At 44.1% G+C, this 8,249-nt stretch overlaps 1 long non-coding RNA gene across 1 annotated transcript; it reads left to right on the top strand.

The window, feature by feature from the left end:
• Positions 1 to 258: 258 nt before the first annotated feature.
• LOC122254820 (uncharacterized) lies at positions 259 to 1,807 on the top strand. The gene is made up of 3 exons (XR_006223374.2): positions 259 to 952; positions 1,071 to 1,351; positions 1,535 to 1,807. It is a non-coding gene; the product is annotated as an uncharacterized LOC122254820 (long non-coding RNA).
• The last annotated feature ends 6,442 nt before the right edge of the window (positions 1,808 to 8,249 follow it).

Raw genomic sequence — 8,249 nt, 5'->3', positions numbered from 1 at the left:
AGAGGGAGAGATGAAGGAAGGGCTCAAAATGAAGAGGTAGAGAGTCAGTGTCAAGACAACAGTGAGTAGAATATCATCTGAATTCTGTACAATCACAAGATTTATAGAATAGAGGGAAAAGGTCCTTGTGGAAGATGGAAGATAAAGCAATGTCTAAAATACTTCCTTCTTTCAAAAAACGAAACCTGTAGTTTATGAGATCTTTAGAAGTCCAAGAATGAGAGTTAAGTCCCCCGTCATTATTCCGAATTCCCATTTACACGCACTGAAACAAGGGATTCAATTCAAAGATTTACACCACAGAAGTTTTCTCTGTTTTTATTGCAGCGTTTGGGGGAGTAAGATCAGTAATCTCAAGTGGATTTTAAACATCTAGAGAATGGTTTGATAAAGAAGCGGAGTGGGTATTCGTTATGATAATTGAGTGGATATTGTTTTTGTCGGTAATTTATCCAACTGAGAAAAAAAAATATAAATGAATAATTTTGTTTCGGAAGAGCGAAAGAATGAAAAAAACAGAAGACCATAGAAAAGGCTCATATGTCAATAGCACGTCCACTTTTTTTTCTTTATCGTTTTAAAAAGATATATGTAAAGGATTGACCAGCAACATTTCAAAATTTTGAATTCCTCTTTACCCCAGAACCATAATCCTGTCCACTAGCAACATCTCTCCATTATTACCAATATCATACAATATGATCTATGGGAGAAATCCTTTTCTGTAGAGAGGGAAAAAAAATAATGTGAGGCAAGATGGCAGAGTAGTTGAGAGTCCAAACATAGCAGAAACATGAGTGGAACCAAGAACATGATACAGCTGACTTGAAGCCTTTGAACCTCTACATGGCCACATGAACCCAAAGGAATCACAGAAGAAGACACATTGAGAGGCCACAAGATCGAGGCCTCGGAACATAAGCTGTAGATCAAATCAAGAGACAAAACTCAGGTATGTACTAATAAATACGAGAGTCTGAAAAAAAAAATGTGAGAAATGGTGTAAGAAAGAGAGAAATGCTTCAAGTAAGTTATCGTTTTGATATTTTGTTCTTTTTTTGTTTGTTCAGAATTCAGTCCCTGTCCCATGACTGATTGTTTCTGAAGAGGATTGGTTGAATACTATGAACATTGAAGGAGATATGAGACAAGCTATCATCAGTCGACCAAATGAAGTGAAAAGTTGAAATGGTGATATGGTGCGCCGAACTCTTTCAAGAAGAGAACAACAAACATTGACATCAAGATGGCAGACTCACTTTAGTTCCTTGCTAATCCAAAGGAAATGTTAGAATTGTATATTACATAGAAATCGAGTTCCTTCAGAATTCTCTTCCACGAATCATGGCAGGTATGCTATTGCAAATATTTCCTTTAAAGGTATTTAAAGATACTTTAAAGTATTGTTCTTATATCTAATCAAACAGGTTACAATAGTAGATCAATGATTGTGTTAATCAATAAGTCAATCAGTCCATTAACTGCATAACAACAGATTATTTTAAACTAATAATAACCTCTTTTCTGTCTTCAGATATAATTGCCTCAGTTCTATCATGCTACAACATAATCTGGAAAAAACGTGATGGAAGATACGACTCCATGACGACTGCAAAAAATCCTCTTGAAATTCTGCCAAACTTGCCTCACTTCGCTATGTGAAAGGAACTCCCAGTCTTAATTCACGGCATCCCTTTATTTAAGTGGCCGGGATTGTGGGATACGGGGTCTGGAAAGCCTATTTTCACCTAAATAATAGAATGGAATATGTTGCCGGTCAATAAAAAGGAAAAAAAAAAAAAAAAAGAGAAAAAAGGAAAAGGAAAAATAGAACAAAAAATAAAAATAAAGAACGAAAACGAAAAAAAAGAAAGGATAAAAGAAAAGAAAAGAGAAAAAAGAAATAAAATTCTGGACACAGTGCTGCGACATTATGCCATATAAAAATATCAAAATCCATTACTTCATAGCAAATCAGTTGGAGAAATCACCCTCAAACATAAAAAAAAGAATTATTCTTTGAACATTTACTTTTGATATTGATTTAGTAGAGTTCATTTATAAGGATTGCTGATTTTACTTGATATTTCCGTATGATTATAACTTTTAACGAAGACGTATTTACGTGTCAAAATGGGAAAATGGAAAATGACTTAGCATTCATTCCTACGAAATCAACCTTATAGTGGTCCCATATACAGGAAATATTCGTAGTTGTCATGTCCTTATGAAATGTACAGAAAAGGGTGCATTAAGTTCTTAATTAGATCTTTAATGCAACAAAGATCTTCATTTACTTAAGCCATTGCTGAGGATGCACAAATAAACGTGCAAAATACTACACTGACTTTCTACATTATTTGCATTTGATGATAGTACTGCTTGTCTCACTTTCACGTTGCAAGGTTGTTGCTGACTACCTAATATGACCCAGAAATGTACCATAGGGATAAATAACAGGCATACCATTACCTACTCCTCTGAAATTATGAATGGTTTTCTAAAGGTATTCCAAGATATTTTGGTACAGTTTCAGCAATTTTTGCTCACCATCTCACAGATATCAAGCCTCCCAGGCTATCGCTATCAGAAATTAAGTATTTACCTGTATAGAGGTTTTAGTATATACACATTATGGATTAGACGCTTTGCCACATTGGCAAAAAAAAAAAAAAAAAAAAAAAAAAAAAGGTTTTAGTGTCATGATTCACTGATTTAATGCATCCAGATCCTCCTCACCTTTACTTTCCCCTTGGTACCGTAATTCTTCTGATATCTGCAGTAAATTACACCACCCCAAGTGCAGTCCTACTTTTATTCATTATCATGATTAATGATTTAATACGTCTAGACCAGCTGTAGCGTAGTCTTAAGGAGTAGCGAATGATCTTGTAAGGATCTTGACAGAAGTCTCTTGTCAGGCGAAGGAAAGAGCTGCCCCGCTAGAGACTTAGGGTTGTCTAAGCGACCTGTTTGTCGATATTATGTAGAGTCATAGTAACATGTTTTAATGGCACCACTCTGCGCCCTCGAATGACCTGAAATGGTTTGGGGACAAAGGTATGTGTCACAGGTTCGTTGTTCAAAGGATCAGAACAGCCAGGTTGAACAGCAGGGGCACCAGAACAAAACATGTGGTTTATTACAGGGATATACCATACAAGGAGAACAATAGGCGCAGGGCACATTGCCAAGGCAGGGCATGATGTGGAGGAGGTCACATGATGGAGAGGAAAACAGGGATGCTGGGTCAACTGACCAAAAGTTGCCAAAATCGTTCCTTTTCTAGCTGGCCATCGTTCCAGCTCCAAGCATCCTCGATATCACGAAAGAGAAAAGGGGGGGGGGCGCTTGCCTGTTACATGCTGCCTCTGATGTACGGTGTACCTTCCTCGCCAGTCGATTCCTCGTGCATCTGCCCAGTTTCACTAACGCGCCTGCGCGCACACGCGCACGCACGCACACACACACACACACACACACATACACACACACCGTGTAAGGATACCACGCCATGTAAAAGCATGTAGCAGCAGAAGCTGGTGTAGCAGATGGCGGTTGCATCCCGACATCACCGCATTGGTTAATTAGAGAACAACGCCAGCCAACGAGAGCGCAGGTCAACACCGCAGGCCGCGAGGCTATCACGCGGCTCAAGGTCAAAAGATAGGGGGGGAGGGGGGCACCAGAAAACACCAGTACATTCCTGACCTCATGCTGCTATGCCGCCACATGGTACAACTGCACCGACCCGCTATATCAGCTAGAAAATATATTTAGAGCATAGTAAACACCTTTATTACCTCCGGGGAAACTATCCCCTGACGTTCAGCAGCTATGGAACTATCTAAACAAACAGGTTGTTCCACTGCACCTCTGGTTAGCTGTCTACTCCGTGTAATCGATCTTACTACTATATCATCAATAGGCTTGTCAGCCTGTCTAATGTGGGATAATGCATCAGCTACAACGTTATCCTTCCCAGGTATATAATCCACCTGAATATCATCATCAGCTATGGCCATCCGCCACCTAGTCTGATCCCTCCTTATTCGTGAACAAATACCGGAAAAGTTTATGGTCTGAATGAACTTCCACGCGGTAACCCTGGATAATAGTACGATTCATCCATAGACTATTGCTAATGCCTCTCGCTCGATCGTACTATAATTCAGCTCCGGCCCCTTCAGCGCTCGACTGAAATATGACAAAGGTCTTAGTACTCCATCATCGCCCCTTTGCTGTAGGACTCCCCCACTGGCGTCAGTGGCCAGGACAAACGCTCGGCTGAAATCCGGGAAAATTAACACAATATTCTCACTCAGAGTAATTTTTAAAGCTCAAATGCTTCCCTTGCCTTTCCACTTTAATTTTCTCTTATTATCAGCAGACCGAATCCCTCTGGCCAAGTCAACTAATGGTCTCGCTATGCCTACGAACCCCTTAATGCCTGCCATCTAAAAATGCCTGCAAATCGCGCACGGTAAGCGGGGTATTCTCTCATTGCCTTGACCTTTCTAGGTTGAGGTTTCACCCCTTCTGCCGAGATAATGTGTCCCAAGTAATCAACCTGGGGTTTAAAAAACACACATTTTGGTAGATTCATTGCTAGGTTTGCTTCTTGCAACCGTACCAGCACTGCCCTCAAATGTTCACAGTGCTCTTCCCACGAATCACCTAGTACGACAATATCGTCTAAATACACAAACCCGACCTCCCCTACTAATCCGGTGAGAACTTGGTTTATGATACGTTGGAAAGATGCTGGAGCATCCTTCGAACCAAACGGTAACACATTGTAATGGTAGTGTCCGTCTGGCGTCGAGGAAGCCGTCATGTCCCTGCTTTGTCGAAGGGATTTGATGACACCCTTGACGGAGATCGAGACAAGAAAAAAACTTGCTCTGACCCATTCGCTGCAGGATTGTGTCTGTGTGAGGCAGTGGATATCTATCATACGGAATAACTTCATTTAGAAGCCTAAACTCTAAACACAGCCTCAAACTACATTTTTTTTTCTTCACGGGTACTACTGGACTATTATAAGGGGACCTTGAAGGCGAAATAACCCCCTGAGCCATCATATCCTCGATTTGGCGCCTATTCTCTCCCTATAATTCAAAGGGATTGGATATAACTTCTTATATATAGGTGGTCCCTCTGCCCTGACCTCATGAAAGAAATAATCTGATACCACCAATGGTTCATCATTCAAAGAAAACACTCTGGGAAATTCCCGAACAAACCCTGGTATCATGCCATGTTCCTTTGAATCCCTCGCGAACCAGCCATCTACTTCCTCTACCAACCTACCTACCCTATTTTCCATAGCACTTATGCCATAACTGACAGCTCCTATCGCGACTACATCCTCGTCAGATTGGCGTTTTTGCAATCCGACGACGTCCCCTATGCAGACCGTTATATCTACCTGAACAGGAACATCCTCCTCTACTGCATAAGGACCCCTGAACCAAAGACTATTTCCGGTCCGTCGTACCCCGACTATCCCTTCCGAAAGTCTTAAGCCAGCTAACTCCCGTGGAATGAATAACATGGAATCTATCCTCCCTGGAACTTTTCCATCCCCACGGAGCTCTAAATCTAAACTTAACACTATGTTCTCACTCAAAGTCATTTTTAAAACTCAAATGCTTCCAAAATCTGGCTTTGAGTGTCTCTTCATCTGGCCAGCTTGCTCCCCCAGGGGTCGACGCACCTGGCGTCCCCGGACTCGGCCTCTCTGGATTGGTCACAAGGCGTCCCCTACAACCACATAATTCAGTAGCAACAGAACCATCCTTAGGAGGACTCCATAACACATCCACCTGTTGACCTTCGATTGACAGGTGGATGGGCTGAGGCGGTTGATTTATAAAAACTACCTGATGCTTTCGAATGAAATCGCACCCTAACAGAAGCTTTCCCGGCAAATTCCACGAATCCGCCACTAAAAAGGAATGCCAAACCTTTACCGGCCCGAAATTCAGAGGGATATCCACCTCCTCCACCTGGTCTATGTCGGTGACACCTCCCCACCTAACTTTGAGATTGGAATCCCTGACATCTATATTTCTTCCTTGCAGAAAATCGCTGCAAACTAATGAACATTCTCCTGCTGTATCAAACACGATCTTAGTAAGTTCATCAAAAACAAATAGGTCAAAAAGAAGTAACCCCGCACCAAAAGACTGTACGGTTATAACCCTACCCTCTGTATCAAGGAATCTGATGCACCTACTGTTGACTTCCCACGTAACCCGTGATAAACAGTCTCTGCATCCGTCGGAAACCCATCTACACGTTCCCCTGACCGTCGCCGTTTTATGGATGGGGAGGCTGTAAGCTCTGTCCTCCCTTCATCTTTTCTAGCCTTACCGGACAATGCATCTTCATATGCCCGGGCTGTTGACAATAGAAACAGAGCATATTCCCTGGTCTCCTCTCCCTCATACCGGCGCCCAACCCTTTATCCAGCGGCGGCCCCTGAACGCCAGTCGCACCTGCAGCCGGTGACGGTCTCTGCAAATCCCGTAGATGTCCCTGGAAAATTTTACAAGACTCAACCCCGTGACCAAAGCGTGAACAATACGAACACTTAATCTGTGGCTGAGCCCGTGGTCCAAACATCCCCTCCCTTATTCCCCTTATAAGTGCAGCACAATCGTTCAAGGAGTGACCCATACCTCCGCAAAAAATGCAAGTGGAAGCACTACCAGAATAAGCTGCCTCCTTCTTCACTGCAGGAGAAGGCCCCTTCCCCTTTTTCTGGCTCTCCTGAGGGGACGATGAGGCCGCCAGACCCTTTCCTTGGCTGAAGGCCTTTTCCTCCCTCTTTACTGGATCTTGATCTGGCACTCTCGTAGATGCAGCCACTGCCCCCGACCGAGTGCCTCCCGAGCTCCTTACCTTAAAGTCTGCCACTAACTCGGGGTGATCTGACGCCCAAGAGTTGTATAGCTCGAGAAGCCTGTCCGGCAACACGATATCCTGGAGAGTGTGTTTCTGTACAAATGAAGCAGGCAAATCCCTAGCAAGCTTTGTACCATAAATCCCCATGATGATGCGTTCCTGGTTCTTATCAAATCCTATCAACTCTCTGGCGACCTGATCCAAACGGTTGAAGAATGAAGGAGCCCCCTCTCCCTCCTTCCGCCTCATATCCGAGAATCGAGCCAAAAGCGTACTCATACACGGCTTCGCGGCGTGAATCCGCAACAGCCGTTCCTTCAGAGAACACCAAACATCATCGGCGTTTGCCGCTCGCCAGAGTTTCCACGTACGAAGAGGCTCCCCCCGCAGACGCTCCAGAGCCAGGTTGATTCGACCCGAATCGTCCCACTGATCTCCCCTCGTCAGGTCCTCTATCAAAGATAGCCACCACTCGAGATTCTGTGAAGCCTCTTTATCTACCGTGTCGCAACCCTCGAAAAATGGCAGCTTGTTCTTCACGTCATTTACAGGGTTCTTCTTACGCTGGTCTACCAGGATCATCAAGTCATCTTTCGAGACCCCCCTGCCATAGTGGTTGCCTCTGTCTTGATATCCCCTTCCGGCATAAACTCTGATCCTGCTTCAGCCTCACTAATTTCTGCCCAATTTATAATCTCCCGGTCGTCCGCTTCTGTATTGCGACCCGCTACCGCAGAGATATCAGTTGCCGACGGCAAAATCCCTGACTCTGCCTGGGCGGCTATTTGATCCCCGGACGCCTTCCTAGATTCTACAGACCACTGCCTAATAAAATCTATCGCCCCAGACAACTCTGGGTCAACGCTTGAGTCCTGCAAAAGATCGCGAACGAAACGTTCTATAACTTCCGGTAGGTCATGCACCGGAACAAGGCCTTCTGTACCTGCTGATGCGATACTACTATTAATCGCCCCTTGCACACGCCCCTCCAACAACGATACCCTTCCCGATGAAGAGCGAGTTCCGGTTGGAAACAGAAAAGCAATTAAATCCCCAGCCGCGTGTTGTAACACGTCACGCAGTTGAGACTCATCCATGTGCAAGCAATAGTAGAAGCAATAAGAAATCTAATGAAGCCAAAAGAGAAACCTTTAACTGGAGGTGCTAATGGCAACACTCCTGCCCTAGCAAGATATACCGCGCGCCCGCTCCTCAGCTGTGACGTCACTGAGATGCCCCGCCTAGCCTCACGCTCCCACGGAACCCCGTGACTCAACCCTGGCAGACCCTAATAACGTCACGTCATACACTGACCGAGCCGCCGACTTCACGCCGGC

The sequence above is a fragment of the Penaeus japonicus genome, unplaced genomic scaffold (assembly GCF_977035675.1).
Source record: "Penaeus japonicus unplaced genomic scaffold, GWHDUDI00000001_assembly GWHDUDI00000036, whole genome shotgun sequence".
NCBI classification, from domain to species: domain Eukaryota; kingdom Metazoa; phylum Arthropoda; class Malacostraca; order Decapoda; family Penaeidae; genus Penaeus; species Penaeus japonicus.
The sequence above is the reverse complement of the archived record's forward strand: the minus strand, read 5'-3'. Positions and strand labels throughout refer to the sequence as shown.